Source organism: Dama dama, chromosome 22 (genome assembly GCF_033118175.1).
Source record: "Dama dama isolate Ldn47 chromosome 22, ASM3311817v1, whole genome shotgun sequence".
Taxonomy (NCBI): Eukaryota; Metazoa; Chordata; class Mammalia; order Artiodactyla; family Cervidae; genus Dama; species Dama dama.
The window spans coordinates 44,236,623-44,258,061 of record NC_083702.1 but is presented as its reverse complement, the minus strand read 5'-3'; the positions used below and the strand labels follow the sequence as shown (position 1 = coordinate 44,258,061).

The 21,439-nt window shown below is 47.3% G+C and overlaps 2 pseudogenes; one reads left to right on the top strand and one right to left on the bottom strand.

The window, feature by feature from the left end:
• Nucleotides 1–1,854: 1,854 nt before the first annotated feature.
• Nucleotides 1,855–21,176, top strand: LOC133043339 (apolipoprotein L3-like; annotated as a pseudogene).
• Nucleotides 13,736–16,703, bottom strand: LOC133044031 (zeta-crystallin-like; annotated as a pseudogene).
• Nucleotides 21,177–21,439: the final 263 nt, after the last annotated feature.

Genomic DNA, 21,439 nt, shown 5'->3' with positions numbered 1-21,439 from the left:
AATATACACAACATAAAATTTACCACTTAACCATTTTTAAGTGTACAGGTGAGTGGTATCAAATACATTTATATATTGTGCAGCCATCACCACCATTCATCCCCCTATTATTTCTTCCTGAAACCTGAGACTCTACTAGACCTTAACTCTACCTCCCCCTCCCACAGCCCCTGACAACCACCACCCTTTCTGTCTTTATCCATTTGCCTACTCTGCAAACCTAATAAAAACAGAAAATACAATAAGTTTCTTGTAACTGTTTTATTTCACTGAACATAATGTCTCCAAGGCACATCCAGGCTGTAGCATGTGTCTGAATTTTCTTCCTTTTAAAATAATTTTTTAAAAAAGAACTTGCTTCCTTTTTTAAGTGAGTAATAGTCCATGGTATGTATAGACAGAATTTTTCTTATATTATTTTTCTTCCTTCCTCACTTTGGCTATTGTGACAAGGGCAGCCTGGCAGTGAGTGGCCGAGACCCGTTCCCTTGAGGTCGCCTGTGCTGTCGGCCTGGAAGGCATCCCCTGTGTTCTGCCCCCCGGGGTCCGCCTCCATCAGCGAGTCTGATGACTCTAAAGCCCTCTGGTCACATGCTCAGTCTGAAGCTCCCTACTCACTCCCACTGGTCCTATAAAAAGGGATGAGGACAGGCAGGTGGGTTGCTGGAGCCATCCTGGGGTGCTTCTCTTGTGATGTTGGGGTTAAGTGGAGCCCAATTTTATTGTCACTGAATCTTTAGGATCTCCAAATAGGTGGTCTCAGCTCATGCCCTGGGTTGAAGCCTTGCTGAGTCCTCACCTGATTTGAGTCTGCAGCTCCCGTGGCTGCTCTCCCATGAGCTGGTGTTTATTGAGTCCATGATGGGTTGGCGTCTATTAGGTGTTCTCAGCAGAGGAACTTCATGACCGCTGGACACAGCTCCTCTGGATTAGCTGAGTTCTGCATCTCAGGGAGGTTTTGCTTAACTTCCAGACAAACTCATGCTAGTGGAAGAGAGAAGAATCACTAGGAGGGAGTTTACTGGGGAAAAAATGATTTAAAGGAAAGAAAAAAAAAGGAACTTTAAACAAGGAGTGACGTTTACAATAGGCAGTGACGACCTTGGTTTGAATCTTGGTGCCTCCCCTGAGTTGCTGGAAGAAAGCTCCCACCTCACCCCTGCCATCAGCTACCTTACTGCACAAATCAGGTCAGATTCCTGGTCTGTGTTCCAGGGTAATTGTAAGACCAAACTGTAGAGTGTGGTCCTCATGGAGTAACACCCATCACTCCTCTGTCCCTCCCTCTAAGATGGGGAAGGTGGCCATGATGACCCGGGCCATTTTCTGGGGTGAAACAGCCCTGAAGGATGGGCAGGTGTGCCTCCATGGGGGGGTCCAGCCCCACTGCTGCCCCTTGTGGTTGGGGCAAAAAAGAAAAGTCCACCAGGACTCTCAGGCTGTAGGACCTTTTCTTCTGTTTCTTTATCTGAAAAATGCAGCCGACACGTCCTAGAGCTGTTGTGAGAGTAAAACAGGAAAGGTGTGGACAGAGCCTGCACAGAGGGGGGCTAATGCGCAGCCCTCCATACACTTTGGCTCTTTGCTCAGGAACCAGGCAGAAAATAAGACTGGTTTTCTGTTGTTGACTTTTGAGTTGCCAGATCACTAGCCTTCCTATAAAGGTCCTCCATTTCGAGAAAAGAAACTGTGCACCTACAAGAATCCAGGGTAGAAAAGAGCAGCGTGCTCTCAGCCCTTCCCACAAACTTTGCATCCATCCAAATGACCTTGACCACCAAGGCTGGGCCTCCTCAGGTGAGTTGCTAGACCTGAAGGCACTAGTTCTGTGCCTGTCAGCAGGGCCAAGTCTAGAAGGACTTGATCAAAAGGAGTGGGGGCGGGCATGAAGAGAGTGGCTGAGGGGTGGCCTTAGGCCCCTCTCCCAGGTACCAAGGGAGCAGAGCAAGGAGAGTGGACTCTGCAAGGGAGGTCCTGGAGGGCTTCTCAGAGGAGGTGATGCCAGACTTTGGCTTTACAGGGTGAGTATGATTTCTCCAGGTTCGATGCAGCAGGTTTCCCTGGCAGAAGGACCTGCATGAACAAGCCCTAGAAGGCACGGTGATGTGACCCTCAGCAGCAGCAGTATGACCAGTATGCGGTGAGGAGCTGGTGTGTTCTGGAACTGTGCCACGTTTGGTGGCATGAAGGTGAATAAAGCAGGCAGGCTGGTAAGCGGGTGGGTGGGGAGGTCTGAGGGGGTGGAGAGACAGCCATGGGGTGGCGGAGTGGTTGGCCAAGGGACTCACAGTGTGTTGATGGCAGGTCACCTTCAAGGAGCCGAGGCAGGGTGGGCTGTGTCAGAAGGACATGGGATGTCAGGGCTGGGCTTGTTTCTCTAAGGGGGCAGCAGGAGGGTGGGAATAGTTCTGGGCAGGGCCTGGTGGACAGAGTGATGGTAACTTGAGCCACTCAGAAGTGAGGGTTTTGCTTTCCCTTCTGGTTCTCCGAATATATCTGGGACCACAAGGTATGCGAGGTTTGTTGCAGAGACAGAAGGCGGCTGCATCTGCAGAGCTGAGAACAACTGGATCTCGTTCACACTCAGCCAGAGGAAGACTGCTAGGTAAGCAGGGGGTGGGTAGGACCCCCGCCCATCTCCCCATCCTCAGGATGACTGTCTGAGCAAAGGGTGATTTCACTACAGAAGGGAAACGGAAGCTCGGGGAGGTGAGGTCATGGCCCGAGGCACAGGTTAAGCAGGGGCAGAGCCTGGATGTGGACTCAGGTGTGTCTGTGTTCCTACAAAAGCTTTCCTAAACCAAGATGACATACAGCATAGGCAATGTAGGTCTCACATTGCAGTTTACTGGCAGAGGGTGTTCTGGAAAGTGCAGGATGCCCATAAATGGATACACTCAGAAATGTGATGACACTGTCTATCAGAAAGAACTTTTATCAAGACAGACAAGGAAAACAAATCTAAGTACTCCACCGCAGGTAAAAGAAGTGTGGTGCTGTGTCTTCATGAAACTGGTTGCTTCATGTCCCAGTAACGGGTCCCACACCTCGTATTCTAGCCAGGCTGTGTCTGGGAGGGTGGAGGGAGCCCTGGAGGCCCTGGAGCAGGAGGAGCAGCAGAGAAGAGACAGGGCACCTGCCCAGGGCTGGGAGCTGCAGGAAATCCACACAAACAGACCTGCAACAAGGAAAGTGCAAGATTCCAGTGGGGCTTGAAGAGGAACTGGGGGAGGCAGCAGGGGGAGGAGGCTTTGGAGTGGGAACTCTAATTACAGATAACATTTCACCTGGTGAGGCAGGTGGGGCAAGGCATTGCAGGGGGAGGAGCAACCTGAGCAAAGGCCTGGAGGCTGGGGGGGAATCAGAGTCCAGGGAGCTGGGAGTCCTCCAGGCCCCTGGACCAGGCCCTGTGGAGTCAGGAGGGTGAGAAAGACAGGAGTAGGAGCATCAGGAGGGCCTGGTGATGGGCTAAGGACTCTGAATCTGACCCTGCCTTTACCCCTCCTATCCCTGCCCATAGAGTATGCGCTGTACCACGTGCAGGGAGATGTTTAGTAGAATCTCTGTCTGCCCACATGGAGGGGAGGGCTCTGTGTCTGGCCATGCAGTTGGGCAGGGACAGGTTTCCCCATAGTCCTCCCTTTTCCCAGAAACAGCCTTTCCAGGAAGTGACCTGGAGGCTAAAAGAGGAAGACACTCACAATAGAAATCCGTCAGAAGGGAGCACCGCCCAACATCTATACACAGCTGAGGCCCAAGACAAGGGTCAGGACCAGGACAAGAACGGGAGGGAAGGACAGAAGGATAAGTCAAGGGTCATGATGCATTTACAATTCTTTGGCCTCATCCAGGAGCTGGCCCTTCTGCTGGAGCCCTCCTCTTCTTTCTGGCTTGAATTTTCCTTCTCATGTTTCATGACTTCAATTGGCTGCCCTGGCTCCTGGGGTCCTGCAGCTTTGAGGCAGAGAAGGAGGCAGAGGAGCAACCAGCTCTCCTCTCCCATCTGCTTGGAGGCAGGCCTCCTCTGTGAATACTCGCCCATCCACAAGGTCGCTGCCTCTAGCCTCTGCCACCAGGCACACTCCCTAGTGGACAAGCTGATGGTTACTCTTCCTGAGGGACAACCCTGGGCATCACAGAGAGAAGGTGATAGAAAGATAGATCCTAGGATGGGGCTTAGGGGAGGGGATTGGGGGAGGCTCTAAAGACATGGGGCAACTCTAGATTGGGTGCTGCCGAGAACTGGGGTCAGTTCTACCAGTGTGAGTCTCAGTAACTCCATCTTTGGAGTTGGGGACCAGAGCGAGGATAAAGTTGCAATTGGTAGAGAAGGAGCAGTCATGCTTTTCAACCAAGGGAGGGGTGTTTCCTTGGTGGGGATGCAGTGATGCGTGTTTGCTCTCTTCTTCACTCCTGCTCTCAGGGTGACACTGTGTGAAGTTGGAGTTCTGTGAGAGCCTTTACATCCAAGAGAAAAAGAACATCACCCTGTGTTGATACCAGGCCAGCTTTGGGATGTCAGGGGTTCTTTCTTTCTCAATCCTTTATAAACATTCCTGTGAATAAGCAGAATGGAATATCCCCTCAGACTTCAAGACAGCTCTTCTTATTAAATTTATTTCATAACAAAATATTTCCTATTACAATTTCTCTTCTTTACATCATGAAAAGAAAAGAAAGAAAGATACCAGCTCAGTCCTGTCCAACTCTTTGTAGCCCCATGAACTGTAGCCCACCAGGCTCCTCTCCATGGGATTTCCTAGGCAACAACACTTGAGTGGGTTGCTGTTTTGCCCGATGTCCGAATCCCTGAGCGGGAGGAGAGAAGGCTTCTAAGACAATGCAATTTGCAAAAAAGGGAAGTTTATTACTGACTCGAGTCAGGGCTTTTGCCGCAACCAATGCAGTGGTGCAGGGTCATAAAAAAGCCCCGAGCCCCAGCTGTTAAACTTGTAGGGTGAACATAAGCAGTTGGTAGCTGGCTTAAGCGGATTGGTTACATGTTTGCAAAGCAATTTTATTGGTACAAACTTTAGCGGGCTTTTTTCAAACCTGGGCGTTCGCGGGCTTTTCAGCTCTCCCTTTGTTTCTTACTGGGCACATATTGATTGGCTGGCTCCAGGTTACCTGATGGGGGCGGGGAATCCCACCATTTCAGGGAAAACCGAAACCCAGGTCCGGGCCGCCTGCCAGCCCCAGCAGCTCCACAGTTGCCATTTTCTTCTCCAGGGGATCTTCCCGACTCAGGCACTGAACCCACATCTCTTGCATTTTTCATCTCCTGCATTACCACCAGTGCAGTTTTTAAACTTTATCTCTCCTTTTCTGGCCACACTTTATCTAAAGTCCTCTCATTTGATTATTATTATGAACTCATGGCCTTTCACAGACTCAGCAAGGCCCAATGAAATATATTTATAGTAACATTATCTTTTATTATTATTATTATTTTTACTGTTATATGCGGGTGCCCCTTCTGACCACTTCTCTGATCATCTTCAAGAGCACCCTTGCCTCTACAGGAGTAGAGAAGCCAACCTGTGGGTATCACCTCCCCTGCAAGGGATCTTCCTTCCTTTGATGGACAGAAGCCCATGGGTGCACATGTGGGTGGGAAAGATGCTGCTGGACAATATCTGTTTAAGGTCAAGTTCACACTCATTATTCTAGTTTAACCCTATATTCATGCCTACTTTTCTAGAGAACTTGGTTTCATCAACATGAACATGCCTCCTACAGTGACAGTTGTCACAGCAAGAGTCACAGATTTCTTGTTGGCACTTAATTCAACTGCTTCCATCATCTTTAAGGTGGTGATGCTAGAAACCATTCATTCTTGTGGGTTACTGAATACGATAAAGTGACTTCTGCTGTCTTAGGGCTTCCCTGGTAGCTCAGACAGGAAAGTGTCTGCCTGCAATGTGGGAGACCTGGGTTCGATCCCTGGGTGGGGAAGAGTCCCTGGAGAAGGAAATGGCAACCCACTCCAGTACTCTTGGCTGGAAAATTCCATGGATGGGGGAAGCTGGTAGGTTATAGTCCATGGGATTGCAAAGAGTCGGACACAACTGAGGAACTTCACTAGTAGCTGTCTTAGAGTTAAAACAATAAAAAATCCTAAGTGCATATGGTTAAAAACATCAATTTGTACAAAGGGTTCTACTCATTCCTTCCCAAGGAAAAGCTATTTCTTTCAGTTCAGTTCAGTCGCTCAGTTGTGTCCAACTCTTTGCAACCCCATGGACTGCAGCACGCCAGCCTCCCTGTCCATCACCAACTCCCAGAGTTTACTCAAACTCAGGTCCATTGAGTTGGTGATGCCATCCAACCATCCCATCCTCTGTCTTCCCCTTCTCCTCCTGTCTTCAATCTTTTCCATCATCAGGGTCTTTTCCAATGAGTCAGTTCTCATCAGGTGGCCAAAGTGTTAGAGTTTTAGCTTCAGCATAGTCCTTCCAACGAATATTCAGGACTGACTTCCTTTAGGATGGACTGGCTGGCTCTCCTCGCAGTCCAGGGGACTCTCAACAGTCTTCTCTATCACCACAATTCAAAAGCATCAATTCTTCGGAGTTCAGCTTTCCTTATAGTCCAACATCTCACATTGAAAGAACCATAGCCTTGACTAGATGGACCTTTGTTGGCAAAGTAATGTCTTTGCTTGTAAATATGCTGTCTAGGTTGGTTGTAACTTTTCTTCCAAGGATCAAGCGTCTTTTAATTTCACAGCTGCAGTCACCATCTGCAGTAATTTTGGAGCCCAACAAAATAAAGTCTGTCACTGTTTCCATTGCTTGCCATCTATTTCTCATGAAGTGATGGAACCAGACGCCATGATCTTAGTTTTCTGAATGTTGTTTCAAGCCAATTTTCTCACTCTCCTCTTTCACTTTCGTCAAGAGGCTCTTGAGTTCGTTCTTCTTCGCTTTCTGCCATAAGGGTGGTGTCATCTGCATATCTGAGGTTCTTGATATTTCTCCTGGCAATCTTGATTCCAGCTTGTGCTTCATCTAGCCCAGCATTTCTCATGATGTACTCTGCATATATGTTAATTAACCGGGGTGACAATATATAGCCTCGGCGCACTCTTTTTCCAATTTGGAATCAGTCTGTTCCATGTCCAGTTCTAACTGTTGCTTCCTGACCTGCAGACAGATTTCTCAGGAGGCAGGTCAGGTGGTCTGGTATTCCCATCTTTTAAGAATTTTTCACAGTTTGTTGTGATCCACACAGTCAAAGGCTTTGGCATAATCAATACAGTAGAGTTGGATGTTATTCTGGAACTCTTGCTTTTTCAATGATCCAGCGGATGTTGGCAATTTGATCTCTGGTTCCTCTGCCTTTTCTAAATCCAGCTATTTCTTTAGATAGTTGATCAAGGTCTTTAAATTATATTTGGAGAAGGAAATGGCAACACACTCCACTATTCTTGCCAGGAGAATTCCATAGATAGAAGAGCCAGGTGGGCCACAGTCCAAGGGCTCACAAAGAGTCAGACACAGTGAGTGACTAACACACACACAAATGTTGATATTACAACATTGGGAGGTGGAATCATGTGAGAATGTGCTCAGGATACAGGAATCTGGACTTGAATTCTGACTCTAGCACTAGTTGTGTGGTTTGAGTAAATTACTTAACCTCTCTGAGTTTCAGTTTCCTTTCTTATAGGATTATTGTGAGAACTAAAAGTAAGTGAATTCATACCAAGCAATTGGAAAGGTGCCTGGTGCATAGTGGGGTGTCATCAACCACAATCGCTAATTAGTATTAGGTATTGCATTTTTCATTTTTTTTACTTAAAAATTTGTATATTATTTATTTATTTCTTACTCAGAAAAATAAGGATTTCATTTAGTTTTATACTTTTTTATACCCTTCCCCATCTTCTGCTTGTATCATTATTTCTCTAATTTTGTATCCTCTATTAGGAAGTGTTGCACTTGTAAACATTTTATTTACATATTTATTTGCTACACTTTCAACTGGAGCTACTATTTCTTTACTCCTAGCTTTGTAAACAATGCTTCCTTTCAGAGCTTCAGCTCCCAAGTTCTAGAAATGTGTTTTAATTTTTATACTGAGTAACCAAATTGATAAATATTATATATATCAACAATACTTCAGTTTTAAAACAGCATCCAAAATAATCAAAATGGGAAAACCAGGACATGGACATACATTAATTTACCTTAGATTTTTTTTTAAAAGTCAAACAACAGAGTTTACATATTTGTGACATTTTAATACTTTTCTTTAAAACTCAGCTCAGTTCAGTTCAGTCGCTCAGTCCTGTCCGACTACTGCGATCCCATGAATCGCAGCACACCAGGCCTCCTTGTCCATCACCAACTCCTGGAGTTTACTCAAACTCATGTCCATCGAGTCAGTGATGCCATCCAGCCATCTCATCCTCTGTTGTCCCCTTCTCTTCCTGCCCCCAATCCCTCCCAGCATCAGGGTCTTTTCCAACGAGTCAACTCTTCACATGAGGTGGCCAAAGTATTGGAGTTTCAGCTTCAGCATCAGTCCTTCCAATGGACACCCAGGACTCATCTCCTTTAGGATGGACTGGTTGCATCTCCTTGCAGTCCAAGGGACTCTCAAGAGTCTTCTCCAACACCACAGTTCAAAAGCATCAGTTCTTCGGAGCTCAGCTTTCTTCACGGTCCAACTCTCACATCCATATATGACCACTGGAAAAACCATAGCCTTGACTAGACGGACCTTTGTTGGCAAACTGATGTCTCTGCTTTTTAATATGCTATCTAGATTGGTCATACCTTTCCTTCCAAGGAGTAAGCATCTTTTAATTTCATGGCTGCAATCACCATCTGCTGTGATTTTGAACTTATACCAAATAGCTGCACATGCTTCTGGGAAGACCTTTAGTTTTTCCTGATGTTTCTAATTGGCTTCATTTTCACCCTTGCACTGTTTATCTTCAACATTTGCTCCATTTCTTTACAACTGTGCCTCATGTGATACTGAGTCCCCTGTCCCCACAGACTCTGGACTTCTTATCCCATTCTGGCCTGGTTTCTCTCTACGTCTGCTGTGCGTCCAGCTGGGATCCTTGGATTTCCTTCCCACTGGGTTGATGTTCCTGATTCCTGGATCCCACATCTATCTCTCTCATGGGTATCCTTTATCTTCCTCCTTAATTAAACAAACACATAATCTAATTTTTTCCTGCATCTCATTCTCAAGTAATTTCTAAAGGTCTGGTGAAGAGTGAAGGCTGCTGTGAATATGGGATGGGATGTGGGGTTGCTGAGCTTGTCCCCTGCTCTCCCCTCGGCCTCCCTCTCATCTTGCTCCCTCTCTGGGGCTCTGCCCAGCAGACCAGTCTTCTCTCCTGTGAACACGCTCCCTGTTTCTCTCCCTCTCCTGCACTCTCCCTCTCCTGCACCCTCTTTATTCAGCTATCACTTCTCCATCCAGTGAGTCTTCAAACATTTGTTGAACACTCTGGTCTCCTGTTGCCCCCATGCTTGATTTTATTAACAGCAGAGGAAGAAGAGGGAGGCTATGGTCCTTGACCCAGTGAGTAGGGTGGCCAGTCTACCAGGGGCAAGACTTCGGACCTTGGCCAAATCATATAACTTCTGTACTTCAGCTTCCTTATGTGTAGATGGGGATACAATGTACACATATCAAATGTTAATGGAATAACATACAAGTTATCATATGTAAAGTTTCGGAGCCAACACCAATGCAGAGCAATGACCACAAACACAAGTCACTCTTATCCACAGCTGTTATTATACCTGTAAGTACCTTTACTATCATTTCAGTCAGGTCTCAGGAGGAGGAGTTGACAAAGGCTCTTTTGCTTTCTTAAAACAGTAGCTAAATGTAACCAACATCTGCTTTCCTTCCTCTTCTCCCATGGCAAGATAATCACATGCAGAACCAAAATAAAATTTTTATATACAAAGACCTGAGCCTTTTTTTTTTTTTAAAGACCACTGTGAATGGGAAAGTCTGAAAGGATGTACATCCTCATATATTATGAGTGCAAACATAAATTATGAGTTTGTTTGCATAACAACAGGTATGAAATTTTATGAAATTTATGAAACCTAGGAAATAGGTATGAAAATACTTTTAGGTTTTGATGCCTTGTGATTTAGTAATTGTACTTCTAGAAATAGCTTAAGGAAACAGTCTCAAATGTGAGTGAAGTTTAATACAAGGAGAGTGTTCTTTATTATTTACACAAGGTATTAGAGACAACCTAAAGTCCAATAGTCAAGGGAGGACAGCAGAGAGGACGGGGCACCATTCGGGGTCCTCAACCACGCAGGGCAGGGATACAGGAAGTGGGGTGGGGCTGGTGGGACTCCAGGCCCTTGTCAGATAAAGGCTCTTGCAGAAGTAACGAAGACCTGGGCTGTCAGAGTTGCACCACCAGGAACTTTGTCAAGGCAGACTTGAGCCTTGGGGGCAAGACATCACTTTAGAATGAGAAGAGTGATTTACCAATAAACATATATCCGCAAGTAATTATTTTCATATATTAAATGGAGTAGAGCATAGTCATCACAAACTGGAATCTGGATCAGAAAGACTTGGGTTGAAGTCCAGGCTCAGGCACCAGTGTGAAACACTGGGCTGACCTAAAGTTAGATTAGTTTCAGGAGCCTGCACGTCATAGACACTGGATCAACATCACCTATTGCCAGTTAGTAACAGAGTTGCTCCAACCTCATGTAACTTCCAGACTATTCCTTCCTATCTGTTCGTCCGTTTCTGGTTTTATTACTCCTATAACTTTACAGATGGCTGTCTCCTCTGTGATTATTTTCACCTTGTACCCCAACAGGATAACAGGACTACGACTTGGAGGAAGTTGGACGGAGATGAGGAACTTTCCCTGACTAGTGACCTACAGAGCCCAGGAGACACAGAACCACGCTGGGTTAAGTCCCCGGTGGCACTGGTGGCCGTCCCAGAGGACCGATCAGAGACCTCACCACTCCCTGTTCCCTGCAGGCACTGCTCACTCGTGATCGAGCCCACAATCTGTTTTCTCTCCCCAAGGGTGAGGTCACACCTCCTTCCAGCCTGACGGAAACAAGGAGCTGGCGGGAGATCTCTGAGACCCTGCTGCTGCCATCATGAGCTCAGAAAACCTCAGAGACCTCTCAGGTAGGCAGCTGCATCTTTTCTGGCCAGTTCCTACATGTGACCCAGAATTGAGGGTGGTTCCTCCAGGCAGAGTTAACATACACAGGAATCAAGAACCAAGAAGAGGATGGATAAGCACCCTGGAGCCCCCCAGAGGGGCCACGTGGAGTTCCCCCAGTGGGGGTGTGTCCACAGAGCCTCTTTCCCAGCCCTCTCCTTGGGGAGCCGCTTGCTAGGTGCTCACTTCCTCCCCCACTGCCCTCTAGCAAGTGACTCAGAAGTGAGGCCAGGACAGCCCATGGGGGGGGGACAGCAGAGAGAGTCCCCAGGGCCAGGCAGGGCATCGAGGGGAGGTCATCCAGGGTCCCTGGAGCTCCTCCTACCCTCTCCCTGGCCCAGCCTCCTCCTGCTCCCAGACCCTGGGGCATCACCACAGACACCATTCCTTCAGCTCTCACCCTGCCGCTCACCCAGCCGCTCTGCAAGAGTCAGCGGACAGTGAACTGAACCCCAGTTTGCCTTTGACACCTCCCACGTGGAGGGGAAGGGTGACCGGGTTGTTCACAGGATCACATCTGTGTCCAACCCTCCTCCACCTGGCTCATCCCCTCCCCTGCCCATCCTGAGTGTCTCTGATTAAGATCCTCTCACATAGCAGTCTCACTCAGCGGTGGGTGGTCCTAAATCCTTTTTAGAATGAGGTCACACTGGTTTACAATGTTCTATAAGTTCACGCGAACAGCACTGGACTTCTCCTTCTGTGTGTGCTGCGGTGTGCTGCTGCAGCCTCTGCTTAGCTGCCCAGTTGTTGTTGACGCTTTGCAACCCCCAGGACTGCAGCCCACCAGGCCCCTCTGTCCATGGGATTCTCCAGGGAAGGATATTGGAGTGGGTTGCCAAGCTCTCCTCCAGCTGAAGCATACTCACCACCAAAATTTAGTTGGAAAAATCCCTATGTGGCAGAATGAAGAAATCACAGGAGTTTAAAATAAGGAGGATTGAGTCATGTCCAAGAAGTGTCTGATGCTTGACCTTGGGTTCCATCTCTGAGCTTTCTGCTCACTGGCCTTGGGCTGTCCGTTCTCCTGTCTGAGTCTCACTTTCTTCTTCTGTGAAGTAAAAATAATGCCTCTGTGTGTTCATGCACCAGGAAACACATCTTACATCGTGTCCCATCCCCCCATATATACCTGTGTCTTACCTGAAAGTCCGTAATCTCTAGATCCCTGAAATCACACAGGGATTTTGGTAACTCATTTGAGCAGTGATCTTGCCCTGTACTGATCCGAGGTTAATTATTTTCCTTACATTCTTTATCCCATGTAATGTGAATATTCTTTTGTTTCACCGCCAAAACACGAAAGCATGCATTTGCAGGGTGCTGCCAGTCTCTACTAGAAGTAACTCACAAACACACAGGCCTGTACTCTCTCTCTTTGTGTGTATGCATGTTCTCATCTGTTCAGACCTGTTCAATTCTGCGTGACCTCATGGACTATAGCCCGCCAGGCTCCTCTGTTCTTGGGATTTTCCAGCAAGAATACTGGGAGTGAGTTGCCATCTCCTATTCCAGGGGATCTTCCCAACCCAGGGATCGAAACCACAACTCCTGTGTCTCCTGCATTGGCAGGTGAATTCCTTACCACTGTACCACCTAGAAAGCCCTCGTTCTCTTTCTGGCCCTCATTCTCTTTCTAAACATTGCAACTGTAAATTCCTGAAGACATCTAAATCCTCGGAGTAGATAATGATTTCTGGAGGTTTGGAAATCCAAGATCATCAAAGTAGTGGTGGTTTCAGATGAGACCGCTCCACATGGCTTGCAAATCCTAACTGCCCTCTAACTGTGTCCTCACATGGCCTTTCCTCTGGAGGAGGGCAGGGGAAGAGAGAGAATCAGCATGTGTAGTCACTCAGTCGTATCCAACTCTTTGCGACCCCATAGACTGCAGTCCGCCACGCTCCTCTGCCCATGGGATTCTCCAGGCATGAATACCTGAGTGGGTTGCCAAGCTCTTCTCCAGGGGATCTTCCCAATGCAGGGATTGAACCCAGGTCTCTGGCATTGCAGGCAGATTCCTTACCATCTGAGCCACCAGGGAAGTCCTCTCCAGGGGAAGATCCCAATCCAGGGATCGAACCTGGGTCTCTTGCATTGACAGGAGGATTCTTTACCACTGAGCCGCCTCTCCTGCGTGAGAATCTGGTGTCTTCTTTTCTAATAAGGACAACAATCGTATTGGATTCGGGCCTCACACTTAAGACTTCATTTTACCTCAATTGCCTCCTTAAAGGCCCAATTTTCAAATACAGTCATTGGGGATTAAAGCTTCAACATATGAATTGGGGGGTGAGGGCAGGAAAAGCAGGTTCATCCATGACCCAGGTGACTCTACCAACAGTGCCCCGGTGGTCACTCCTCAGGAAGATGAATTTTAACAATTTATACTAAATAGCATTTTTTAAAAAGAATTGTTCTAGAATTTATTGCAGTTACCATTTTATGATAACAAGAGCAGATCATTCTTAAGGCATCAACTGTGTTTATTAATTTAAATAAAAATAAATGATCCCCGTCACACATAGATACAATTCTGAAAGGTTACTTTCGTGAGCTGTGAGCGAATCCAGTATCCTTGGCCTCCAAGGAAAAGACTTCAATCTGGAGGCAGAGACAAGGCTGAATCACTCAGAGATTTTTGTAGTAGAGTTTCATTAAACTGTAAATGGGGTAGAGAAAGCTTCTAAGATAGACTTCAGAAGGGGACAGAAAGAGTGTCCCCCTGCTAGTTTTTAGTAAGGCGTTATATACCTGATCAGTTAGTCAGTCAGTTCAGTCGCTCAGTCGTGTCCAACTCTTTGCAACCCCATGAATCGCAGCACGCCAGGCCTCCCTGTCCATAACCAACTCCCGGAGTTTACTCAAACTCATGTCCATCGAGTCGGTGATGCCATCCAGCCATCTCATCCTCTGTCGTCCCCTTCTCCTCCTGCCCCCAATCCCTCCCAGCATCAGGGTCCTTTCCAATGAGTCAACTCTTCGCATGAGGTGGCCAAAGTATTGGAGTTTCAGCATATACCTGATAGCAAGCTACTAATCAGATAAAAAAATGCCTCAGACAGAGAGTGTTGCACCAGGCTCCTCTCCCAGAACATGCATTGTGAGAGAGACTGGCAGAAGGGGACTCACCTCTGGCCATAAAACAATTGACATGAATCTTGAAGAAAGGCAGATTTCCAAGCAAATGAATAGTTTCATTACACAGGTTAAGAAAAACATTTCCATGAGAAAGACACGTTGGTTAGCTCAAGGTTTGAGAAAAAGTTAAGTTCAGGGGGCACCAGGTGTCATCATGGCAACACAGGATTACAAGGAACCTTTTAATCTCATGTAGATAAGGGGGAAAACATCTGCCACTAGCGGTTTATTTCCTCCTGCCACTTGGGGACCCCTGTCCTTCCTCCCTGACTGTTATCCTTTATTTCCCCCCTTTTCATTTAGGAGAATATGGCTACTAGGGGAAGGGGGTGGCCATTCTGTTCAGACTGCTTCGAGATGGCCAGAGACACAGACCCTAAATTGTTGAGGCAGCATGTTCTGCTTACACTCATATTGACAATCTTTGATCCAGGGGGCCCCAAGTAATAGTTGGAGGAAGCTGTGGCACTTGGAGGAGCTTAAGCAACCATTTGTAATTTAAAGGCTTCATGCAGCCAGAAACAGGTTGAATCAATCAATATATATATATTTGGAAACTATGCACCTGATGTGCTAAGTTACTTCATCATGTACGACTCTTTGCAACCCTGGGTACTGTATGTAGCCCACCAGGCTCCTCTGTCCATGGGATTCTCCAGGCATAAATACTGGAGTGGGTTGCCATTACCTTCTCCAGGGGATCTTCCTGACCCAGGGATCAAACCCACATCTCCTACATCTCCTGCACTGGCAGGCAGATTCTGTACCACTAGTGCCTCCTGGGAAGCCCACTATGCACCTACTATCATATGATACCAGAGATAAGGCTGATGTCCTCAGAGAGTACATGGATCCTTGGTAGTCAGTGATTAACCTAGTGAATAGCATAAAATACTGCGGAATATTGGAAAACTAACAGATTTCTCTGGACATTGTTTATCTTGCCATTCTGAGAGACCTATAGATCTAGATGAGATTAGTTTGGAAAGGGGGTCTCACTTAGTTCAGAGAATTGTCAGAATCCAGTATAGTTCTGGGCTAATTAGAGACTAAAGAACCTTTGTAAAGAGAACTAGTCTTGGGAATCAAGCAGTCCTCTTTTGAATTAGCATGTTTTAGTCAAAAGTATGGAATTAATGATAAGAATTAGTTAGGAATTTCTGCAATGTCTTCCAATGCCAAGTGACCACTAACATCCGATTTCCCACTACTCCTTGATGAGAGGTAGGAGGCATAAAGAATATTGCCAGCTATAAAATAAAGTGCACTCCAATGCTTGTGAATCCTAAGATAAATATTTTTTTAGATAGAAGAAACTCACTGAATCAAATGACTGCTAAGCAGAGCAAATGCAGTCTACGTAAAATTAAGGTAAGAAACCTCTTAATTACACAGGAAACCAATGGAAGGATTAATGATTTTAAGAGAAGGATGATTTTTGCCATAGCCCCACTGGTATGAATGATGTCTTCATGAGCCTGGGCCACCTTCCCCAGTGAATACTGGGGACCTATTACTGGTCTCAACCAACCAATTTTCATTCTGGCCTAGAGGGCTGCTGCAAACTACTGAAATTCCTCCTTGGAGGATGAATGGAGAGCTACTCTTTTATGCTAGATTCCTTTGTCATGGATCCTGTGGGTTTATTTCAATAGGACCTCTGAGGCCAACAACTATTCCCCATCCTCCATGTGATAAAAAACTCAAATCATCGCTAAGACTGACATTAGCAAACATTTCAATAATCACATCAACTTTTATTCACCAAAAGATGTCTTAATTTAATCAATATAATTGGGTTCTTTGTGATTAAACACTTCATGGGCTCCATTTTGGAAAGCAATCTTTTGTCCTTTCTTAATAGTAGCTGTGCCCAAATCTTTAAGCCATAAGCTCTAACCATTTGGCCTGCTGCTCTTCCAGCTCCTCCACTAGACCCACAACACTTCCTCCAGCTTTCACGGACACTGTGGAGCAGACTCGATAAGCAGTAAAACATGAGGTGCTGATGGCAGCTCCTTGTTTAAAGTCCAGTTTTTTTGGGACACGAGTGAACAGTGTGATGGGCTGCCAGAGCAAACTCGGTGTAGCCCCCAGAGATCATCCTGGTAGTGAATGTCACCTTTCTTGTAAGCAGATACATTCTCTCCAACAGCTTCTACTATCCCAGCCACATCTCAGCTAGGAGTATAAGGTAGAAGTGGTTTTATACTGTGAGTGCCAGAGCGGATATATGCATCCACTGGGTTTACACCACATGCTTGGACTTTGTTAGAACCTGCTGGTCTTCCAGAATTGCTACAGCAACATCCAACTGGAGCTTCAGCACTTCGGGTCCACGAAATTCAAAAACTCAAATAGCTCTCTTCATCTTCTATTGCCATGGTCATCTAGATACCTGTTCTAGAGTGGATTGTCAAAATCTGTGAGCCTTCCCCCAGGTTACACAGGGTTAAAAAAAAAAAAAAAAAAGCTGCCCAATACCATTTATGATCCACCACAAAATCTTCTGCGCTTTCCCAGTGACTCAGACAGTAAAGAATCTACCAGCAATGTGGGAGATCTGGATTTTATCCTTAGGTTGGGATATCCCCTGGAGGAGGGAATGGCTACTCACTCCAGTATTCTTGCCTGGAGAACCCCATGGACAGAGGAGCCTAGCGGGCTATAGTCCACAGGGTCACAAAGAGTCAAAAAGGACTGAGCAACTCACACTTTCCCTTTTTCTCTTCACAAATTCTTCTAACCTTATTCCCTTTCCTTTCATCTAGATATTGAGATCTTCTTTGAGGATGTCGCTGAGTGTCTCTGGGACATACTGAGCAGGGAGGAACTGCTTCTCCTGCTGACTGAATTCCTGAGGAAAATTGAGGCGACGGCTGGTTTGTCCAGGTAACCTCCACAGGTGGATCGGTGTGTCAGGAGGGTCACCCACACCCCGCGGCACCAGACTAGGTTTCTCCTAGCAGGCACACCTCCTCCAAGCAGGACCCTATGGTGGGGGTCGAGGATGTTCCTTCTCAGTATCTCATGAGGAATGTTTCCTCCTTGTCATTTGCTGGCATTGAACAACCTCAGGTTGAGAAAAGATGAAACCTGTAAGGAAGGGGCAGGTTATGTGACCTTGGACTAGTTACTGAGCTATTCTCTGCCTTCGCTTCATCATCTGTTCAGTTTTATTGTGAGGATACTGAGATCTTGCATGCAACAATCTTCCCATAATGACTGATACAGAGTAGGCATTCAATCAATATTAACATTTAAAAAGCTTTTTGGGAAGAGTTTTCTTTCTGGTGATGAGAACCAAGCAGAATTTCCTTTTGGGCAAGTCAGAAAATCCTGATGCCATCATTTGTATTACTTGGGATTCTCCCTAGATAAAGCCTTTCTAGTCCCCTTAGGAATGGTACCAACCCTGCAGGATCCTGCAGGCCCACAAAGCAGAGAGGCTGGAGAGGAACTGGGTGGAGCTGATGGGATCCTGGATCTAGCCGTGCCCACCTCCTGGGTTCTGGGCTTATGTGTTAGAGTTTCAGATTTGCATGTGTCCAGTGGGAATAATAATTCAATCTGATGGCCTATGGTGATTGCCTCAGAGTGAACTGCAGGGTCAGAGGTGGGGAACCAAGTGCAATCATCTCATCCAAAGGCCCAGGGAGGCCTGGACCAGGGTCAGACCCAGGGGTCATGGTGGAGTAGAGGGTCCAGGTTGGAAGACTAGTAGGCAGGCTTGGGTAGCAGGACAAGGACTAGAGTGAGGAGAGTGGGCCCCAAGGACACAGAACTGAAGAGTCTGTGACCCTAGCAGAGGTCCCCTGAGTGGGAGGGGGGGCATTTCTTCCCTCCCAGATGGGATCCCCTCATGCTGGGCTAAAGGGCCCTGGGTGACCCTGACTGCACACTCTGCCTGGGACCTGGGTTCTCCCTCCATCTGGGACCCTCTTCTAATCTACGTGGAGCCCACCTGACAGTGGAAGTCCATGTGGCTCAGTGAGCCCTCCTGGGTCACAATGAGTGGCTGCAATTGTGTGTCATTTGAGAGATTCTGAGGAGCCTCACACATCCCCACCTAAGAGGAAACTCTTCCTCCACCAGCTATGCAAGTGCCGGTCTCCTCAGGCTCAGCCGTTCAGGTGGGTGTTTCCTCAAGTCCCTGAATCTTTAGAGGTTCCACAAAGTTGCACATGATCTTGGGATGCAGGCTCATGAAGCTGTCACAAACTAACATGTGACCCCCGAGAGGTGAGGGGCACTGGGTCAGGAGTCAGTGAGGTGGGCTGGAGAGTCCAAGAGGAACCAGCAACACATCTCCTGATCTCCAGGCAGCTGGGGCAGTGGATGGACTCAGGGACCTGCTGCTGGGAAGGCCAAGGACACAAGCCTTAGAAGACAGCCGATGGCAGACTAAAGGACTGTTAAGGGGCCTTCTAGTTCTGACTTTGGAGTTTTGGGTTTTTTTGTTTTTTTTTTTTACAAATTCTAGGTCATAGAGACAGCCAATTTGCAAAGGATGAGGGCACAGTGCCCAGGACTATGCTTTCATCTGAACCAATGGAAAATTTAGGGGATCCCCAAAACCACCCTCAGGTTTGAGAATTCCCTATAGAACAGACAGGACTCACTGAGAGCCATCATGATCCCAGTGTATTACAGGAAGCCTGTGGGTTTCCATGAGCCACAGGGCAGAGTCTGGGCGGATTTCACCCCCGAAGCTTCGATTGTCCCCAGGATGCGTTACTGTTCTGGAGCTCGGTGAGTGGCAGGGCACAGGGAACACTGCCTGCCGGGGACACTCGCCCGGCTAAAGACAAATTACCCTGACTTGTGGTCTCCAGCCCCTCCCAGAGGTCGGACGAATGTCCTAGAGTCCACCTCCTCCAGAGGCCCCATCACATGTCTCCTTGTCAGAATGAACAGTGGCCATAAGGCCCAGGCAGATGAGGACACTCGTATCAGCCAGAATATTCTAGGGGCTTAGGGACCACTTCCCAGTAACCAAGGGCAAAGATCAGGTTGACTCCTCACTACACACTGCTGCAGCTGCTGCTGCTAAGTCGCTTCGGTCCTGTTCAACTCTATGCGACCCCATAGGCGGCAGCCCATCAGGCTCCCCTGTCCATGGCATTCTCTAGGCAAGAACACTGGAGTGGGTTGCCATTTTCTTCTCCAATGCATGAAAGTGAAAAGTGAAAGTGAAGCCACTCAGTCGTGTCCAACTCTTAGCAACCCGATGGACTGTAGCCTACCAAGCTCCTCCGTCCATGGGATTTTCCAGCAAGAGTACTGGAGTGGGGTGCCATTGCCTTCCCTATCACTACACACTGAGGCCCTTGAATGCAGGTTTTCTGCTCTAACACCACTTCTCTTCGTTTCTCTGTGGAGTTCCCACTCACCAACTCTTTCGAAGTGCTGGTGTTGACCTGCCTCTGAGACGTCTCTACCAAATACATTTTTTTTCTTTGGCTGAGCCACATGGCTTGTGGGGTCCTTGTTCCCTGACCAGGGAGTGAGTCATGCCCAAGGCAGTGGGAGTGCAGAATCATAACCTCTGGACCACCAGGAATTCCATCAGATATCTCTCTTAAGTTATGAGTATTCTAAGGTGACTATTGCTTAGCTGTTAGAGGATTTAAGAAGTATATGGAGACTCTACAACGTATAAAACCTGTGTTTAATGTTGAAAGAGGAAGTTTTACTTTTGTAAATTTCTCTTCTAATCGATTTATAGTACTATCTCTGTATGTATGCAGAATAGACATTTTGGAACCTATTTTACAGACAAGCAAACAGCCTTTCTAAGCCCTTGACCTTCATGTTACAGGGAAGACATGAATGCACTACACGAATATCCGAATGAATTGAAAAGAGACTTGGCTGGGAAGGACCAGGAAACGTTCCCAAAAGAGCAGCTGGATAGGAAGAGGTTTCTGAAGAAGTTTCCTTGGGTGACGCAGCAGCTGGTGGAGCTCATAAGCAAGCTCTGGGAGTTGCAGACAATGTAGACAAAGTCCACACGGACTGTACCATCTCCAATGTGGTGACCCACAGCACCAGCACTTTATCTGTCGCCCTGACCATCCTTGGCCTGGTTCTGGCACCCGTGACAGCCGGGGCCAGTATGGCACTCTCAGTCACTGGGATAGGGCTGGGAGCAGCGAGTGCTGTGACCACTGTGTCCCTCAGCATCGTGGAACATGTCAGTAGGTCATCAGCAGAAAACAAAGCCAGTCCATTGATGTCAATTGCTGTCAAGAAATGGAAGGTGCTCCTAGAGGTACTCAAGAGCAACCCCCACATTGTTGTCACAACAGAGCAATTGGCAAAAGCCGAGAAACACCTTGAAATAAATATCCATGCCATGGAGACAGGTGAAGCCAACCCTGACTCTGCAGCCTATGCAAACATCCTCGTGAGCCCTGGGAGAATCTCAGCCCCAGCCATCCAGCAGGTAGAGGGAGCTTTCAAAGGCACGGCTTCGGCAGTTACCAAAGGAGCCCGAATCATGGGTGTAGCCACTTCAGATGTCTTCCTTCTGGTGGATGTGGGCTTCCTGGTGAACGAGTCAATGCACCTGCATGATGGTGCAAAGACAGCATCAGCTGAAAACCTGCGGCAGCAGGTCAGGGACCTGGAGAGGAAGTTAGAGGAGCTCACCCAGACCAATAAGCATCTGCAAGAGGATCCAACTCCACCACCGCCAGAGCAGTGAGGGTCCAGGGGCACATTCAGGGTCAAGGTGCAGAGGCATATTGTTAGAGAAAAAAGGAGAGTGAGACAAAATTGTTGGAGCTGAGGGTTAGGAAACTGACATTTCTGCAGCTGAGCACAGGAAGGGAGGGGTGAATGTAGGTGATAGATGGGGAGAGAGAAGGAGCCTGGATAAAGGGAGGAAAGGGGACTAGAGAATGGGCGGGGGCCAAGGGAGAAACCTCTTATTTTTTTCATACTGTGAACTTTTTATTTTGTGTTGAGGAACAGTCGATTAACAGTGGTGTGATAGTTTCAGGTGGATAGAGAAGGGACTCAGCCATACACACACATGTATCCATTCTCCCCCAACTCCCTTCCCATCAGAAACCACTTACTTTGAACTAAAGAAGTCACTGG